Raw genomic sequence first — 19893 nt, forward strand, 5'->3', positions numbered from 1 at the left:
TCTTTGCATGGAAAATAAAAAGCTATTATTTTTTTTTAAAAGTCCTTCTTTAATCCCTAAGCCCTCAGGGGAGAACAATGCGAGCTCTTTCTCCCTGACACATTCAAATATGTGACACACAGACTTCCCGTGGGAGGAAAAATTATAGCCTCCCATCGTACTGGGACTACAGTTCTAATTCTGAGCATCACGCTGCAAAGAGAAGCTCTACTGTGACTCATCTTGACTTGGGGAGGAAAAAACCCACTGAGTTAAAAACAAAAGTAAGAAAAGCCCAGGTTGATCCTTCCCGTTCCCCTCCTAGGCTGAGGCAGAAATCTGCAAATAACTTGCTAGGATTTGTTTTTCTTTCTCTTTCTTCTTTTGGGGACAATGGCACCCTGGCGCTAGTTGCTAATTCGCTCATTTCACGGAATTGTTTGCGCGTGGGGAGGTTTCCAGCGGCTTACGGAAGCCAGCTCCCCGCAGCGTCGCAGAACTTTAGCGGCCTCTCTTCCCGGAGGACCCTGAAAAGCCCGAAGGTGCGGCCGAGAAGGAGTAGCATCGGGAATGTCGCAGCTAAAAGGGATCTTGAACGTAGTCACAATAACTCATAGTCAGCTTGGACTTAAAACGTCACCTTCTCCGCGCTCCTCCAAGAACCTTATTATCCCCATTTTGTAGGCCAGAAGACTGAGGCTCTGGGAGGCCCCGTGCCCGCCCCCCGGCCCCAAGATAGCCGTCGCCGTAAGCCCTCCCCTTTCACGGATCAGGTAACTGAGGCCCCTCTCAGACCAAGGAAGTGACCGGGTCAAGGTCGCCGGCCTCCCGGGGCTGTCCCCGCGAGGGGCTGCCGGCCAGAAAGAGACGGTGGTGGGGCCCCGCGAGGGGCGGAGGGCGGAGAGAGGGGACAAAGGGCGGCCTGGGGGAGCCCGGGGAGGCGGGGCTTGTCCCGTGGGCCCCGGGGCCGCGCTCCCGGGAGGCCTGCGTGGCAGACAGCGAGCGGAGGGGCAGGCGCGGCCCCGGCGGGGGGGCGGGAGCGCGCGTGCGCGGCCCCGGCGGCGGCGGCGGCGGCGGAGTTGGTGGCGGCGGCCGCGCGGCTAAGTTGCGTCCGGGACTCCGGGGCTCGGGCTGCGCCGCGCTTCGCCCGCAGGAGCCGGTAAGGCCCCCGGGGGCTTGGGGAGGCCCGCGCGGGCAGGGTGGGGAGGGCAGCCCCGGGTCCCCGGCGGCCGGGCCAGGAGCTGGGACAGAGGAGAAACCGCGGGCTTGGGGCGGCAGGAGAGCCCCGCGCCCCCTCCCCCATTTCACCCCCTTCCTCCAGGGCTCGGCGCCCCGGGGCCCCCTCCTCCAAGGGCCCCGCTTCCGAGTGCCCCCCCGCCCCCGCCCCAAGCACCGCGAACTCGGGCGGCCAGCGCCCCCGGGGGGCGGGGGGCGGGGAGGAGGAGAGGGGCGCTGAACTTGACCCTGGCAGAGCGCGGGCGTCGCGTGTGTCTGGTCGGCTGGTGCGTGCGGTGGCGGCGCGTCGCCTGACTGTGTGTGCGCCCGCGTCGGCGAGCTCCGTTATCTGTCCGGGCTGCCTTGCCCCAGCGCCCGTGCCCGGGCGTCCATGTGTCGTCCCCATCCCCTCCATCCAGGCGGGAAGGGGCTTGGCCCTCGGCCAGTTTCCCTCAGTGCCTACAGCTCCCAGCTGCTCCGGGCTGTGCAGAGTCCAAGATTCCTCTTCCTGTGCGCAGCCCCGCGGCCGTGTGTGCAGCGCGGGGGGGCGGGGGGGCTCCCAGAAAGAGAAGCTGGGCTTGGGCCGCGGTGCGCGCCCAGAAGCGAGGAAGCAACGGTGGCACCGAGCCGCGGTCCGCGGAGACGGACACCGCCTCACGCTTCCCGCGGGCAGCTCTCTGTAGTGGTTGCCTTCTCTGCGCTCCCCCCGTGACAGGCCTGCGAAGGAGCCCTACGGGTAGTTTTGTGCCTATTTTACAGATGCTGAAAATTGAGTTCAGAGAACTCACTGTTACAGATGACTAGGAGGTGCCCGAGGGATGGTCCTGGGTGAGCGCCGAGGCGCGCCAACGCAATAAAGTCCTTCTTTAACTTGTGGTGGGAAGGGGACATCAGCATCCGGAGAGAAAACTGTGCAGACTGAATAGGGATCACAACCTTTTTGTTGTTGTTTGTTTGCTTGTTGGCATATACAAACAGGCATTAAAACAGACTCACTGGTTTGTGATAAACACACGTACCTGTCTCTTCCAATCGCAATTCACCGGCATCACCCGACCCTGGGGCCCTAGAACGTTTTCTCCTGACCCCTAGTCAGATGTCTGTGGGTCTTCTTTATTTGGATGGGTAAAAGTTTCCTGGCCTTTAGTTCTAGCGTACACAGTGACACAGAAACAACCAGATTGCTTTATTCTAGCGGAGTTTATATCTTGTCTTTCCTTCAGAAGGTCAGGAACACTTCATTTCTGAATCTTCTTAGGCTGCTTTTGACTTTAAATAAAAACAGCAACTTTTCCCTGTCAGATTCCTATATATTAGGAGAGCCTTTTTGTTCTGTGTCCATGGGTTCCCCGCCTCCATTTCCTCAGGATGTAGTTTGCAGAGAAAACTTAGGCTGTAGGATGGCATTGGAAGGCATTTCAGAACACAGAATGGTATAGCATATATAGAGATACTCTGGACCTGAATTTGAATTTTGGTTTTAATCCTATCTGTATAAACTGCTCTGATCTGTATAATCTGTAAAATCAGCATCAAAAATTCACAGTTCTGCTAACTGTGTTGTCAGGAAAGTGTTTCATGAATTGTTTTGCTATAGGAATAGTGAATTACCTTAGAACAAAATAATAGAATCGAGAGGAAATTGAGATCAGCTCTGTCTTTTAACAAGGTTCTGCAATGGGTGAGTGGCCGAGCTAGAACTTGAACCCAGACCTTCCAACTCCAATTCAGTTCACTTTTCAATACATCAGAATGCATTATTTGTTGATAAAGCCATAAAAGCTGGATAACTTTTCTATAAGTTAATTGTCCAACTTTTGGGAAGCAGTAGCTGTGGTATTGCTTAGGATTCAACACTCCCATTTAACTTTGTTACTTTGAGAAAGTTTCTTAAGATACCTTGGAGTCTTCATTTGTAAAATGAGGAACTATAATTCAACTAGATCCCTCATAGGGATGTGAGGATTAAATGAGATAACAAATTAGGTACTCTAAAGAGCATTCTAAAAAGAATTGTCCCCTTTGCATAATGTTAGAACCCACACAAGGTTGGTTAGCTGGTGATGACATAATTTGATTCCAACAAGTTTTGAAACTAGCTTCTGAGGGGTAGAAATGTTGGATCCATATTTGCTGAGGGAGTGCCCACACTGATGAAATCATGAGGCCTAAAGTTATTGAAGTTATATTATTATTACTCATAGATCTCTTGTTACTTTTGGGATGACCTGTTGTCTGGTTTGCCTGTGTTTTTGTACAATGGAATGTTTCCATTTTCTTTAAAAACAAGCTCAAAAAAACTCAACAAAATTTGACTCTTCCAGATTAGGGGATAGGACAAAAAAAGGTAATGAGGGGCAGAGAGCTTTCTCTTAGTGAGAGAAAGAGATACTTTGCATATGCAAATGTGATGCTTGAATGAGAATACAAACAGTTATCTACCTTGTGCAGCCACAGCATATGGATGATTGTGGCTTCTTTAAAAAATATTTTTCCAAACAGAAGGAAAATTATTGTTGTAGTTCTACTATACTATGGTATTGACAGAAAAGGGAATGAATGAGTTCCAGCTCTGACTTTGTACCTGCTGTGTAGTCACACAGGTGACTTTAGGTGAGTCAGTTCTCCTTTCCAGGGCCCAAATTATCTTTTCTGAAGAATGAGAAGATTGGGATATTAGATAGCTTCTAAGGTACCAGCTCTAAATTCTGGGATCCTCAGTTGGGGAAGTCATGCTGTGTTGACTAATTAAGGAAATAGGGTAGGCAGTTCAACCGCTGGTAAAACTGGCTGTATAAAGTGATGGGAAAAGAGACTTGGCTTTGTAGCCAATGTACTTAGTTTGAACCTTGGCTTTGCTACTTAATACTTTTGTGACCTTGATCCCAACAGTGCACGTTAATTCTCAAACTTTAGGTCTCAGGACTCCTATACTTATAAAAATTATTGATGACCACACCTACCTCACAGAGCTTTGTTATATAGAGTTATAGATATTTACCGCTAGAAATGAAAATATTTTGATATTACAAAAATAGTTTTGACTTTGTGAACTCTCCCCTGAAAGGGTTTTAGGGAGTCCTGGAGGTTTCCAGGCCATTGGACCATAGTGTGTAAGATATTGGCCTTAGAGGCAAGATGACTTGGGTTCAAATCCTGCCTCAGGTGACTTACCAACTTTTGTAGCTCTGGGAACATCACTTAACTTCTCTGTGACTTAGTTTCCTCCTCTATAAAACAAGTGAGCTGAACTCTCTGGCCTCTAAGGTCCCTTCCTGACCTATATCTATGATCCTATGATCTAGTTATTTCCCCTTCTGGCCCTCACTTGCCTCATGAATCATTTTGGACCTAATGAACTTTAAAGTTCCTTCCATTTCTCTATACTATGATCATAGGTTCTTTACAAAAAAGGGGAAAAAAAAACTCCCAATATTCTGTATTCTAAGGGTCCTTCTCCTCTAACATTCTTTGATTCTGTAAATCACAAATAATTGATTCCAAAGAATTTGAAGCAAGTGTTCCATGTCATTTTTTTAAAAAATGGCCCAATTCCCTTAAAAAAAAAAAAAAAAAAAAAAAAAAAAAAAAAAAAAAAAAAAAAAGCTAACCCTGACTCTCAACTCACAGCACTTCTGTGTTTGCTGGAAACTCCACCTCCCCCATCATGGCACAGCCTTCCTTCATTCCCCCCAAATAAAATACAACTCTGGGGAGGGGTAGAATGAGTCATTCCCTGGCAGAGATCCTCACTGGCAAAGGTTTGGGAAGGTTCTTGCCCAACTTCCCAGAAGAAAAGGCACAGGAGGTTGGAATGCTCTCTGTGGTTTGTGAAGCTCTGTGGTCCCGTCAGCTTTGGAAATGACTGAAAATGAGAGTTTAAAAAAATAATCCCTAAGGAACAATCAGGAACAAGACTGCCCCAAATCCTTCACCCCCATCCCTCCCTACTCCATTTCTTTATTTCTCTCTGAGCTGGGAAGTGACATTCAGATAATACAACAATGCCAGTATTTAGACATAGAGCTCTTAGAATTGCTAACTGGTTCTCTTACTAGTTTTTTGGGAGACATAAGATAGAATTCTGGAGAAAGTCTACAAGACTTGATTGATAGAATAGAACAATAAAAGTTTGATCAGGAGTCATATTGAGTTAGCTACATCTGCTTGGGAACATTTCAGATAGATATTTTGAGGATTAGACCAGTGAAGTTGTTTGCCTGAAAGAAGACACGAACATTTTTTTTTGCCACAATCACTTGTGATTTTTAGTCTAATAATATAGCAGAATCGGCCTTAGAATGTAGTTAGAGGCACAGTATTAAAGACTTTAGAACATAGGATGAGCAGACTATATACTAACCTTGTCATCCTCTCTTCAGTTGACAACAATGTTTTCCTATTACCTCTAGAATCAGATAGACATTCTTCCATTTATATAGCAACATATTGTTTTCCCATTTACAATGTAAACTCCTTAAGACTAGGGGCTTTCTCTTTTGTCTCTGTATCCTACATAATACTTGGTCAGCTAGGTGGCCCAGTGAGTAGATACAGTGTGAGGTCTGGAATCAGGAAGACTGTTTTTTTGAGTTCAGAGACAGCCCCAGACACTTACTAGCTGTGTGACCCTGGGAAAGCCACTTAACCCTGTTTGCCTTAGTTCCTCATCTATAAAATGAGCTGGAGAAGAAAATGGCAAACTTCTCTTGTATCCTTGCCAAGAAAACCCCAAATGGGGTTACAAAGAGTCAAGCACAACTGAACAATAAATTCATAATTGCAAACTTGATTGACTGATATTATAGTGGAAAGAGACTTGGACTGAGACTCAGAAGGCTAGGTTCAAATTTTGTGCAAATTACTTCCTTCAGCTCCAGTTTGAAAGTACACTGAAGAAGCCAGACCAAATAATCTCTTCAGAGTCGTTTTGTCTTTAACATTGTGTGTTCTAAGATCTTTCAAGTTCTGACCTTCAGTATTTCAAAATTCAAGCATTTGGGGTTCTATGCTCTTATATTTTACATCTTTTAAGGTCCTTTCATGCCCTGACCATCCTATATTCCATGTTCCAGAATTCTATATTTTAAAATTCCTTCTAGCTTAGAAATTGTCCGATTCTATAATGTCCCTATATATTGCTTTTTAGAGGGGATGGAGCACTTGCAGCAGTGATGTGTAGTAACAGAGTACTGGATTTGGGGCAGCCCCTGGAGTCAAATAATGGTTTTGCGATATCCTGTATAGATGACCTCAGACAAGTCACAATCTCTCTGAACTTCAGGTCCTATTTCTCAGCTAAGCTATGTATCTTTTCTTTCTTTCTGAAGAGAGAACCCCTAATAGATACTCTCTAAGATGAAGTGATTGGCTGAGGTGGTTTAAGCCCCTTTTCAGCCCTAAATGTTATGATCCTATGAAGATAGAGAGCTCATTCAGAGCAGGGATGAGAATCTAGGTACCAGCCCTGGGCTCTTTCTACTATCCCAATATGTCTCCTTGTTTGTTCATATCTTAAATCATTACTTGTGAAGGAAGTATGCTTTGAAGTTTGTTTTTGAGTCTTTCTTAAAGTTTCCTTTGCATTAAGTGGAAAAGGTATCTCTCTCTCTCATAAGTATATTCTGCAAATTGACGAACATTTGCAAATTGCTTTGAGATACACTAATTTAAGGTGTGAAATAATAGATCTTGCAGGAAGGCACAGCCACATTTCTGGCATTGATTGATTCTTTCCCGTCTGGCCTGTGATTTGGGGAGGTAAAAATAGTCCTTATTTTCATCTTTTATCTTTTATCCTGATGTCATCCTTAAAAAAGATGCACACACATGCCACAGAACTCATTTGGGCCATTATCACTTGCGGTGTCAGAGGTTCCTTCTAGATCTGACCAGATTCTGTGTTCTAAAGGTCTTGTAACTTTGACATTCTATGTTCTGAGGATGGAATGGAGTTAGGAGATCTGGTTCTAATTCCAGCTCTGCTATTCAAATGCTCTCTGTCACTTGAAGTCATTTCCCTAGTTTCATAGGTTCAGTTTCTTTACTATAGGTTAAGGTATTTGGACTACATGCCCTCTAAGACCCTTTTACATCTGGCATGTTATATAATATACTTATGAGAGAAAGAAGGAGAGAGATAACTTTTCCATAACACATTCTGTGTTCTAGGGTATCTTTATGTGTGAATGTTTCATGTTTCCTGTTCCAGTGTTCTATATTCTCGGGACCCTTGTGACTATGAGATTCTGTGACTTTGTGACTGAAAGCATTTCTGGAATGATTGCTGGCCTGCCAGAAGGCTTCCAGCCACCAAGTATGTATCTATGAGTGTCTGTGCTTGACTAATGAAAAGGCTAAACTGTGTAGGAAAACTCACCTATATCCTGAGTACCTGGCTGCCTCCCTTCACTCTAGCAGTTTAGAGAGCAAAGAGATTTTTTCATGGAAAAAAAATGTTAGTTTAAAGAAAAGAAAACTACAGGTAGATGACATCAGTCTTTCCTGTCTGAATTTAGTGACGTAAACACAATCCTATGATTTGGCTGGGTCTGAATTAAGCAGCATTCTTGTGCCTTGCTGCCAGACACAGATTAGCAGGATTTACATGCTACAGCCAGTCATTAGGGTAATTTCCTGTGACATTAAATTTGGAAAAATGAACTTGGGGCATGATCTAGCAATTCGACATCTGTCTCTCTAATGGGGCTTCTGGTGTGAAAACAAACACACCCACCCACCTCATTCCAGGCTCTGCAGAAGTTGTCATGAGTTTTGCCTTCTTTTTCCACAAGCTCTGAACTATAAACAGAAAATCCTGGACTAGGTCAAGAGATTTGGTTTCAAATTTGAGTTTTATCACTTATAAAATGTGAAATCTTTTGCAAGTCTTTGAACTATTAACATCATCAATAGTGATAATAAAATAGGATTAATCAGCAAGCACTTATTAAACACCTACTGTGTGCCAGGCATTATTCTAGTTGCTGAGAATAAAAGGACAAAAATTAAATCTAGGGTTTGTGAACTTGTTTTTAAAATACTTTGATAACTACATTTCAGCATCATTACTTTCCTTGGTAATCCATTGTGTTTTATTTTATGCTTTTAAAGGCATCAATCCAAGAAGTTTTCATCATAGGTTTCATGTGTTGTCTGGAAGGTCCAGCAAGCTTCGAAGGTATAAAGGTAGCACAACATAGAAAGGAAAGAGAGCTGGTGCTAGGACCAGAATACTTGGTTTTGAATCTCTTCTCTGCCTTATACTTCTTGGGTAACTTTGGACAAGTAACAGAACCTCTCTGGTTCTCAGAATACTTATTGGTAAGCCTGACCACAGACTGTATCTGGAAAGGAGCTGGGTTTCTGAATCCATTGAGCGCTCCATTCTCTGTAACGACAGAGGTGACGCACAGCTCCCTGTGGTGCTCCAAAGAGAAGAGCCGGAGGGCTTCTGAAGGGTCCCCTATCATCACTGCCTGCAGCCGGCTTATCAGAAATGAAAGGGGGAAAGGGGACGGCACTGGGGAGTAGCCATCCTCTTTTCACATCACACCAACGTGGAAAATGGCAGATGCTGCAGACCTGAGTTTGTGTATTTCCAATGCTGAGCCCACATCTAGTCCTTCCCTGTATGTCTTGACAAGTACTTTTTTTTTTTCCTTTTAGCTCAGTGAATCAGCACATACATTAAATACATTAAATTCTGTTCAGCTCTAACATTCTTGGTCCTACCATTTTATGGGCTAAAGTCCTTTCCAGATAACATTTAAAAATTTTTTGGATATTCTATATTGTAAGGTTCTTTCCATATCTGATATTCTATTTTCCAAATTCTTTTGAGTTCTTAACATTTTCTATGCATTTATTAGAGCTGTAAAAGGACTTTAACTCTGTATCCTAACATTGTTATATTCTTAGGTCCTTCCATCCCTAACATTCTTCATTTTAATACTTTAAACTCAGTATATGCCTCTATGCAGACTGTGGTTGTCATACTCATATAGAAATGAAGGCTACTGAGTTGCATATATGGAACCCTGTGAGCTGCAGATTGACTCAGTTTTAAAATGTAATGCTATGTTTTATTGGTTTTTATTTTTTCATTAAATATTTCCCAATTACATTTTAATCTGGTTCAGTCTTGTTTGACACTTTGGCTGTCTGGGACTTTAGACATCATTTTGGACAATCCCCTTGTTTTACAAATTAGGAAATTGAGGCTCAGGGACTTAATTGACTTGCCTAAGGTCACAAAACTAGGGAAGGGCAGAGTGTAAACTTAAATCAAGATCTTCTGGTCTCTAGTCCTGTAAACTTTCTGATCATTGGCTTCATCTTTAAAACTTAAACCCGGCTCTGTCTTACTTGAGGTGTGCGAAGGGTGACCAAGGGCATCTGCACTGAGGCCCCAAACTGGATCCAGATGCCACTAATTCTTCCTAAATTGCCTTCCCCAAAATAGAGAGGAACAAGACAGCAGCTGCTCGGGGCAAGAGGCAGAATGTAAATGTCTAGACACTCAAAGTCTCCAAAGTCTACTGGGTGGTGGGGGAGGTATAGAAATGAGGCACTTTGCCTTTGTCCCCTTCACTTCCTTTAAAAAAAAAAGCGGGCCTTTAAAATTTGAAGACAAGTGTCTCTCAGAGAGAGTGGAGTCCTGGGCATAGAACTAATCTTAGTAGCAGTATTTAATTCAGGAGGCAGATGTTTTGTTAATTATTTACACAGTGTTTGCTGTAGTTCACTGCTCCTTGAAGAGTCTGGTATAATCAGAGGTTGGGACCTGTGAGCAGCTGTCTATCACAGATGGGGGTGCATGGGAGGGAGAGTAGCACGACTAGGTGAGAAGTTCTCTTGTCTTCTTTCCAAAGCTTCCTCTGGCTCAGAATAGGCAGAAATTATCCCAAAGACCTCTCATGGAAATATTATATTCACAATGGGCTTAAAGAGTGCAGCTGGAATAATTCAGTTCTGTTTAATCATTTAGTAAGTATCTATTATGTGTAGACTACTCCGCTAGACGCTGGATAGGATATGATCCCTGTCCTCATGGAGGTTACAAGTAGGGGGATGTTGACATGGACTTAGATTATGGAAATACATTCTCTTGTGCATTAGAGAGAGCACAGAAAAGCAACACACTGTGAGATCTGAAGGGAAATATTATTTTTGACTGGGGGAATGGGAAATCAGGGAAGGCTTCGTAGAGGAGTTGACAGTTAAGAGTTGAAGAGGGAGAAAAACTAGTCAGAGTAGGAAGCAATTTTAGAACATAGAATGTTAGAAAACAGGATATTCTCACATATCAAGGAACACTCAAACATCTATGTACAAATTCTCATATTAAAGGACATTAACTTATTCATAGAATTTTAGATTCTTAAGGGCACATGCTATTTCATGTTTGTATTACTAGTGTCTAGTACAGTGGCGCATAATAGACACATAATAAAGTTGATTGATTCATATTCTATGCTTTGGTCAAGATCTTCAATTTTATAGGGAATTCCACTCATATATATGGCCAACTTTGTAACCTGCGAGATACACAGAATGTGGCAGAAATTGGATTTAAACTCAGGCCCTCAAGTCACTTAAGTCATGTTATCTACCCTGTGTGTATAAGTATGCATAGGTCTGTCCAAATATATATATATATGTATATAGTGCAGTATGTGCATATGTACATACTATTTATAAACTTATGCTCAGAGCAAGCAAATATTGGGTAAGGGGAAGCAGAGAGATCAGCAGCTCTGGTTGAGGACATTCTCTTCCCCAGTAGTGTCAGAATCAAAAAAAAAAAAAATAGGAGAACTAGTCAGTACAAAAGGACCGTTGTGGCCTGCATATTGACTTAAGTTTTTAAAACATCATATTATCTGTGTTTCAATGTATTTTTGGTATTGTTATCCCCTAAGTACATTTTAATCTGATTCAGAGGCTGGGGAGTTTTGGAGCCCCATCATCAGTTGCATGCTTGGCTCTTCACTATTCCACTAGATTTCTTTGATTTAGAAATGTCCTGCATCAGGCTGTCACACTAGATTACAGTTTGCTCGAAGTTTTGTGAGATATGATCTTGGATCATGTAAAGACTCATGTCTAATCATGGTGTCATGTTATTTTTAAGCTTGGTGGGACAATGACCTTATCAGGTGGCACAGAAACCACATGAGAAACTAGAAAGTTCTGTACTAGATTTTGGGGATCCAGATCCTGATTCTAGCTCTGCTTCTTACTTTATGCTGTTGGCGAGTCACTTAACCTTCATTCTCCATCTATAAAATGAGGCTGTTGAACTAGATATTCCCTAAGGTACTGTAAGAGCTACCATTCTATGTTCTCATATTAACACTTATTTAGCAAAAAATCAGGCAGTTAGGTGGCTCAGTGCCTAAAGGCTGGGCCTAGAGTTAGGAAGACTCCTCTTCCTGAGTTCAAATCTGGCCTCAGATAGTTACTACCTGTGTGACCCTGGGAAAGTCTGCTTGCCTCAGTTTCTTCATCTGCAAAGTGAGCTGAAGAAGGAAATATCAGAAAAAGTCAGACACAACTGAAACCAAATAAACAACAAAGGCAAGAATAGGATAGGATAGAGATTGGACCTCTGATCTTACGAATACAGGGAAATTGCAGATGAGAAGTTGGAAGCCCCTCTGCATCTTACGGTCTGACACTGAGAAGTGTCACTTACATAGCCAATGCATGTTAGAGGTAAATCCAGGCCTTCCCAGCTGCATGGCCACTTCTCTGTCTGCTTACCATGAGGCCTCAGCAAGAATGATAAACCAAAATGCTTCTTATAATCAGTGAAAATGGGAAGCTACAGGTAGTAATTGATCTCAGTACTCCAGTCCCTACCCCTTCAAGTCCCAGGTGAACTCTTTCTACTTTTATCCCACAGAGACAGCCTCCCCAGAGAAGATGTCCATAAGGTTGCTTAGAGTTCACCCTTGGTGCCCCTTGCTACTAGTCCCTATTTTACACCACTCTGCTAATTGTCTGTGCTCTGAGGTTCTGGTCTGCTCTAGTTTTCTGTGATCTGAGAATTCTTTCCTTTAAGTTTCTATATTCTCAGGACCTTTCTCAGCTCTAACATTCTATGTTTTGTCTTTAGAAATTTCTAGCTCTCACAACATAGCAAATATGGAAATATGTTTAAAAGGATACACATATTTAACCTATATCAGGTTTCTTGCTGACTTGGGGAAGTAGGAGGTGAGGGAGGAAAGGGAAAAGATTTGGAACACAAAGTTTTACAAAAATGTATGTTGAAAACTATCTTTACATGTATTTGGAAAAATAAAATGCTTTTGGGGGAAAAAGAAACTTCTAGTTCTCTTCCTACCACTACTAAAACAAAGTTGATTAGAACAAAAAAACTGAATCTGAAAATGTATACAATGAAAGCTTCATTTTTACACTCTGGAGGATCTTTAAACAGACCTTTGCCCTATAGAGAGTCAAAATTTTGAGACAGACTGTGAGACCACTAAACCCTTAAAAATTCGTTATCTTTGTATTTTGAAAAGGAAGCTAACATGTTAGAAGCACTATAATGTTTTGTTCTAATAATCAGGATGACATCTGGTTGAAATATTTGTGGATTAATGTTATGTGACAATGGGGAAAGAGAAATCTATGAAAGTCATTATGATGGACCCTCAGAAAAAGTGAATGAATTTGCTGGATTATGTCATGATAGGATTCCTAATCTAAGATTAAAATCAATAATCGCTCTCACACAGCTATACAGCTGCCTGTAAAGACATTGTTTAGAGCATTGGGGTCAAACTCAGCTAGAAATACATTTCTCCCCACAGGCTGCATATTGACTTAGAAAAACACAAATGAACATTATCTTTGGGTTTTTTTTTTGTATTTTTCTTTATTTTGTTCAATATTTTCCAGTTACTTTTTAATCTGATCCTGCAGTTTGACCATCTGGTATAGAGGATCTCAGAGAGAGATAAACTGTACCGTGAGTTAGGAAAGCTTATCAAATTTCTGCATTCTCATTTCTCCTTCCTCTTTTTCTTTCTAATAAATTAGTGACATCTCCCCTGTAGGTGGGAGTCTTGAAAATATAATCGACTGGATAGGAGAGTCTCAGTTTCTTCGTCTGCAAAATGGAGATAGTAATACATTTTCCACACTTGACTCTCCATATATAGCATGTATCTATACAACTAGCTTATCTGCTGTTCCTGAGTTTTTGTACTGCTAGGAAACCCTAGGTGTGTCTCTTAGTTTCTCTACAATGAAATCTGTGAGGGCAGAGACTTTGTTTTTTAACTTTCTCACCATTCCCATTAGCTAGGTAGTACTGTGGATAGAGCACAGTTACACAGTAACTTTCCTAAGGTTAGGTTTCTAAAACCTCAGTTTAAATCCAGCCATAGACACTTTCTAGTTGTGACTCTGGGCAAATCACTTAATCTGGTTTGCCTCAATTTTCTGATGTGTAAAATGGAACTAGAGAAGGAAATAGCAAATCACTCCAGTATCTTTTCCAAGAAAACCCCCAGTGGGGTCTTGGGCAGTTGGACACAACTGAAACTCAGTAACAAATATTCCTATTGCTTAATACAGTGTCTAGCAAACTCTCAAAAGATATTTTTTGAATAACTACCTACCTCCCAAAGCTGGTGTGAAGAAAGTGTTTTATAAACTTTAACCCTTTGTAACTATTGTAGCCTTATTATCATTATGCTCCCAAGTTTCAGAAGCATTTTGTTCATCTTGATCTTCTTTTGAGAACATGCAGACAATTTTCTACCTACTTAGTTTATCTTTCCAGTAACTTCTTGTTTACATGTTAACTCCCACACTTGTTGACAGCAGGAATCTTTTTTTGTATGTGTCTAAAAGCACTAAGTGCCTAAGTAATAGGAGGCACATACTAAATGCTTGTTAATCAATATACTCTCCAAAGGTGTATCAATCATATCTGGCTAGTGAATTAGTTGAAAAACCATCTATAATAATAATTTGTGGTTACCCAGGTAGTAGGTAACTGTGATGAGGAGAGAAGTCTGGGTCATGGTGGGCAGGTGAGTGATGCCTTCTCTCTCTCCTGCCAGTCTCAAGATATTTTCCTTTGACATCACTTTTGGACAACAATAGCACTTGGGGATTCTGGCTCTGGATAGACTGAATATGTGCTACTATTTCTTTCCTCCCTTCCCTGCCCTCACAGTACTTTTCTCAAAGAATGTTGCCCTCAGTTTGATTCCTTCAATTCTTTAGCAAAAAGAGACTGCATTGGAAATCATATCCATTTGTCTCCATGTTTTCTTAAATTACAAGGGTCAAAGACCAAATAATCAGGTCAGTGACCCTCTTGGGATGAACACTGAACAGGTGGCAGGGAAACTTTGGACTTCACCAGCATATTCACACTCTTGAATCCTCAAGCCCTAAACTTAGAAAGATCCTGGAGAATCACCAGAGAACAGGAGTTTGGTAGTCTGGGGAAGCCTCAAAATAATGTTGGAGGAAATGCTAAATTTCAGTTAAAGGTTAGTGAAAATAATGATGTAATTTTCCCTCATCTAATTTCATGTATATTCTAAAATGTATTCACAGACCCCAGAGTAAGAATCCTTAACAAAAAATGTTAGAACTAGAAGGAGCCTTATGTTAGAGCATAGAACGTTAGTGCTAGAAGGGGCATTAGAACAGAGCATGTCAGAATACAGAGTATTAGAACTGGAAAGGACCTCAGAATCATCTAATTAAATCCCCTCATTTACAAGCCAAGAAAATGAGGCCCAAAGAGGAGAAATGACTTGCCCAAGATTACTCAGGGGGCCAGTGACTGGAACATGGGTCTTCTTATTCCCAGGCAAGCCTTGCTTCTTTCTCTACATGCATCTCTAGGAGAGAGCTTACATTGTATTGTTACAGGGTACAGGACATCTGTCACACATGTCTCATTTGTAAAATGGAGCCTTTCAATTGATGACAAGAAAAACGGATATAAGATAGTTGGGATGATTCTGTCTGGCTGCCTGACCCGTCTGCTTGTTCATCTCTGCTGGGAGGGGACACGTCAGGGATGGGAACAGAAGCTGCCTTGTTCCTGGCACAGGCTCCAGTGTTTTCCCCTTTCCAGCTACTGAGCTCAGCCAAGTGTCTTCCTAGTTGAGAAAGAGAGAAAGGGAGGGAGAGGGAGGGAGGGAGGGAGAGAGAGAAGGGAAGAGAGGGAGAGAGGGAAGGAGAGAGAGAGAGATAACAGGAGAGACAGAGACACAAAGATAGAGACAGAGAGAGAGACAGAGACAGAAGAAGAGAGGGACACAGAAAGAGAAAGGAGAGGGAGAAGGGGGAGGGGAGGGAGATAAAGATAGAAATAAAGTGAGACAATAAGGGGGATAGAGGCAGATTGAGAGAATGAGAGACACAGAGGGGAAAGGGTTGGAGAGGCAGAGAGAGAGAGAGAGAGAGAGAGACAGACACAAGAAATAAAGTGAAAATAATAAGGGGGTAGAGACAAATTGAGAGAATGAAAGAGACAAAGAGAGGGGGGTGGAGATTCAGAGAGACACACAGAGACAGAGAGAGAGATGGAGACCGAAGAAGGGAGAGAAAGGGACAGAGAAAGGGGGGGGAGAGAGGGAGGGGAAGGAAGAGGAGAAAGGCACCTACCTCCTTAGTCAGAGGTTAGATAAAAGCCTGTGTTCTGGAGGACTTGGAGCTGCTGAGTGTTCAGGAGCCCAGCTGCACCTATTGATCTGTCCTGCCTGCTTGTCAAGTAAAAGTGAACCCCGGACTTGAGACCAGCTATTGATATAGGAATAGCAAAATAAAAATGACTCACAGTTTTGTAATCCACGAATGTTGACACAGCCCTTTAACTTAGAGCATTTTGTGAGGGGGTAGCTCCATTTTACATTTGATAGTAAAACTGAGACTCGTTAGGGTCGGAGAGTAGGACCCAGGATTTGCACAGTGGTCTTTGATTTCACGTCTGGTATTCTTTGGTAGATGATACCAAGGACCTTCTAACAGCATGAATCGGTGGGGTCCAGAGCTCAGAGCACAGTCTTGCAGACTTTATTCTTTGATGTTGCACTTCAAGACTACATATTAATTCAACAAATATTTATTAAACTATTGTTATATAAAAAGTCCTACAAAGAATTCTGGACTAGGAATTAAAAGACCCTAGAGACAGTTCTGCATTTTGTGATCTGGTACAAGTCACTTAACTTCTGAGCAACACTTTTTTCCTCTGTAAAATGAGACAGTCATACTCGCTTGTGCTGCCTAAGATCTCTTACAGCTCTAATGCATCATGTTCTAAAGTTTGAGAGAATAGGGTTTGAACTCTGGTTCTAACATTTAATAGCTGCATGACATTGAGCGAATTGCTTCTCTTTTTCACAACATCCTTCTAATTGGTCTCCCTGCCTCAAGCTTCACCCCAGTACCATCCATTCTCAGATGCCAAAATCATTTTTCTAGAGCACAGATCTGACTATTTTACCTTCCCACTCAATGAACTCCAGTAGTTCCCGATTACTTCCAAGATTAACTGTGAGATCCTCACTTTGTCTGTTGAAACTTGTGACAACCTAGTCTCTACCCTTCAATCTTTTTATATTTCATTCCCCTCCATGACCTACATAATCCAACACTTGCCATTTCTCAAATGTGAGGAACATCTCCCATTCCCATGCCTTTGCCTGGGGTTGTCTGTCCCCCATACCCAGAATGTTCTCCTTCCTTGTCACTAGCTCCTGGTTTCTTTCAAGATGGCTGGCTGATGCCTTTGGATCTTATCTTCTGTCTGCCCTGTTTATATCTTAATATGTACCTAGTTTTTTGTAGACTGCATACTTCTAGAGGGCAGGACCTTTCTTTGTATCCTGGATACTCAGTCTAGAATTTAGTGGGTTTTAAATAAGTATTTGTTGATTAATTAAAATGATGATAATAAAATTTGTGTCATATCTGTACAGTTTTTTTGTGAAGAAGTGCTTTGTGAACAATAAAGTGCTATAGAAATGTGAGTTATTATCACTAAACATAGTTCCTGCTATTAAATATATGTAATTCAGTAGAAGTGGAGCACATACAGATTAGGATGTGACTAAGTTAATAAGAGAGAGAGAGAGAAAACTCTGGACTGATCAGAGAGAGAGGCTTTCTTTAAGAGCAGCACTTAGGGAAGACTTCCTGGTGAATATTGGATCTAAAATGGGCCTTAAATGAAGGAAAAAATGAGATTGGGCAGAGACTGTTTCATATGTTGGCAACTGGGTACAATGTAAACGAAGGCTAAGAATTGATGTTCCTGGATTCCTACTCCAACAATGTACTATTTGAGTACCTATCATGAGTCTACTCATCTTCATGACGTTTAGAGGGTGATTTTAACTTGACTAACTTCTTTGTTTCCTTCAAACATCAATCATTCAATTTATGACATCCTATCAGTTGTGTTAAGGGTTTGGATCTAGTAAAGGAGCACAAATTCTTAATGAAATCAAGAAAATTATTTCTAACCAAAACTATTAGGGAATTTCTCTTAATATCTGTTAAGATTTACTAAGGGACTTTTTGTAATAAGAAAGGGACTTTTGTAATAAGAAAGTGAATTTTTAAAAAATCATGCAGTTTATAGAACTCTTTCCTTATAAGCATCATTTCAAACAAGAAATTACTGAGTATTGTTGGCACAAGTATTTTGACATCTAAGTACAGGACTATTGTAGACACATATCTTAGAATATATAATGCCCTAACTGGGAAGACCTCAGACATAAAATGTTAGGATATATAGGACACGGAACGGTACACTTAGGAGGAACTTTGGAGCATAGAACGTTGGAACTGGAAGGAATATTGGAATGGAATGTTGGAGACTGTCTAGTTTAGTCTTCTATATTTGATAATTAAAGAAAGTAAGACCCAGAGAAGATGAGTTAACTTTAGGCCACAGTATAGTCTCAATTAGTGACTGACTTGAAGTCTAGTGCTCTTTTTATTACATCATGTTTGAGCTATGTAGTGGATTTTCTGAGAAATGTTGTTAATATTTGGTACCTGAATTGTAGGGCAGAAGAAAATAACTTTTTAGATGTCTTATAGAAACTTTTTCCTTTTTAAATTGATGATCTGTGTTTGATGTTTGTCTTTGTGATTGGGATAGGAGAAACTGAGTCAGAAAACGTTATTTTTAAAAATCCCCAAGAGGCCTCATGGCCATTTGTGAGAACAATAAGATTTTTTATCATGTCTGGAGAAGGTTTTTTTTTTTTAAAGCACTCTCCTGTCCAGCAGCTAGCAAACAATAACTTAAAAAAATAAAGCAGGAAACATTCTGTATTCACAAATGGTTATAAAGCACTTAAATACATCTATTAAAATCAGGAGTCATGAAGGCTAAATGCTGCAGCAGAGAGCTGTGTTTCTGTCAGTCTCTGCAATGGGAAGCCTAATCTTTAGGGCTTTCTCACCCTTTTATGCTTTTCCTGTTGTATATTTGTAAAATGAAGCTTCTGCTGGCAAAAGCAGGTTTTAGCAACTGCGACGGCTCTTTGAGGATCTAATAAGGCCCCCAAGGAGCCTGTGTTCCAGTTATGCTTTTCTTCCCCCCCAGAGGGAAACTGTGATATTCCTTCTCCTGTAGAAAAAGCCGCTTTCCTAACACTTTGGGTTGAGCGCACCATAGATCTTGCGTCCTATTAACGGAATTACAGCCATAACTTCTGGAAGACAAAATTAGCCCTTTGGAATTGGCGGTGGGAGGGGAGCAGGAGAAGCTGTCATGCCATTTTGTCTCTGGAAGGGAAAACTTTTTTTTTTAAATTGATTACTTAAACCTTAAGGAGTGTGGGCCCACAGATCAAAGAAGAAAAATTACAGAATTGAAGGCTGAGCAGACAACTTGGATTACCCTGCTCTGACCTCCAAGATACTGGCATCTGGACACCTTTTCAGCACAGGGTAAGGCAAAGAGCTCTGTGTTTGGACTTAGGATCATAGCCTTTAGGGTAGTGCTAGAGCTGAAAGGGACTTCTGAAGCCCTCAGATATAAACCCTTCATTAGGCTGTAGGTGGAATTGAGGCCCAAGGAGATTAGGTGACTTGATGAAAGTCATCCAGATAGTGTCTTTGAGAAATTGGAATGGAAGGCCCTTTTCTGCCTCTTTATCATTTGAGGTCTTGGACAAGTTCCATTACCTACTAGCTGAAATTCTTCACCTGTAAAACGAGGGGAAAATATTTGCATTGTTTACTGATGTCCTTATCTTTATCTGGAAAAGACTTTAGAGACCATTTATTCCAATGCAGCTATTTTACAGAGAGGGAAACTGGGGGCCAGAGACCTGCATGGGTGGTAGAACTAGTATTCAAAGATGAGTCTCATTTCTAATCCTATACATTTTCCACTAGAGCACACTGGTGTTAGTGAGAATAGTGTTTGTAAGCTGTAAAGTTATTCATTGTTGTTCAGTTGTTTCAGTCACGTCTATCTTTGTGATCCCATTTGAGATTTTCTTGGCAAAGATAGGGGACTAGTTTCTCCACCTTATTCATTCTACAGATGAGAAAACTGAGGCAGACAGGTCACATAGCCAGTGAGCGTCTTTGGTCACATTTGAACTCGGGGCTTTGACTTCAGATCCAGTACTCTATTCACTGCATCATCTAGCTACCCTCAATTGTAAACTGCTGCACCGT

General features: G+C 41.7%; 1 protein-coding gene across 2 annotated transcripts in view; it reads left to right on the forward strand.

Annotated features, from left to right (window-relative positions):
* The first annotated feature begins 270 nt into the window (after nt 1-270).
* Nucleotides 271-19893, forward strand: part of NEK6 (NIMA related kinase 6) — a 126718-nt gene continuing 107095 nt past the window's right edge. Inside the window, exon 1 of one of the 2 annotated variants that reach the window (XM_031954281.1) lies at nt 271-752. The gene's annotated coding sequence lies outside the window, so the exon portion shown is untranslated. Of the gene's footprint in view, nt 753-1039; nt 1139-19893 lie in introns of those variants that run through there. The other variant, XM_031954280.1, reaches the window with a different exon arrangement.

The sequence above is a fragment of the Sarcophilus harrisii genome, chromosome 2, assembly GCF_902635505.1.
Source record: "Sarcophilus harrisii chromosome 2, mSarHar1.11, whole genome shotgun sequence".
Lineage (NCBI taxonomy): Eukaryota > Metazoa > Chordata > Mammalia > Dasyuromorphia > Dasyuridae > Sarcophilus > Sarcophilus harrisii.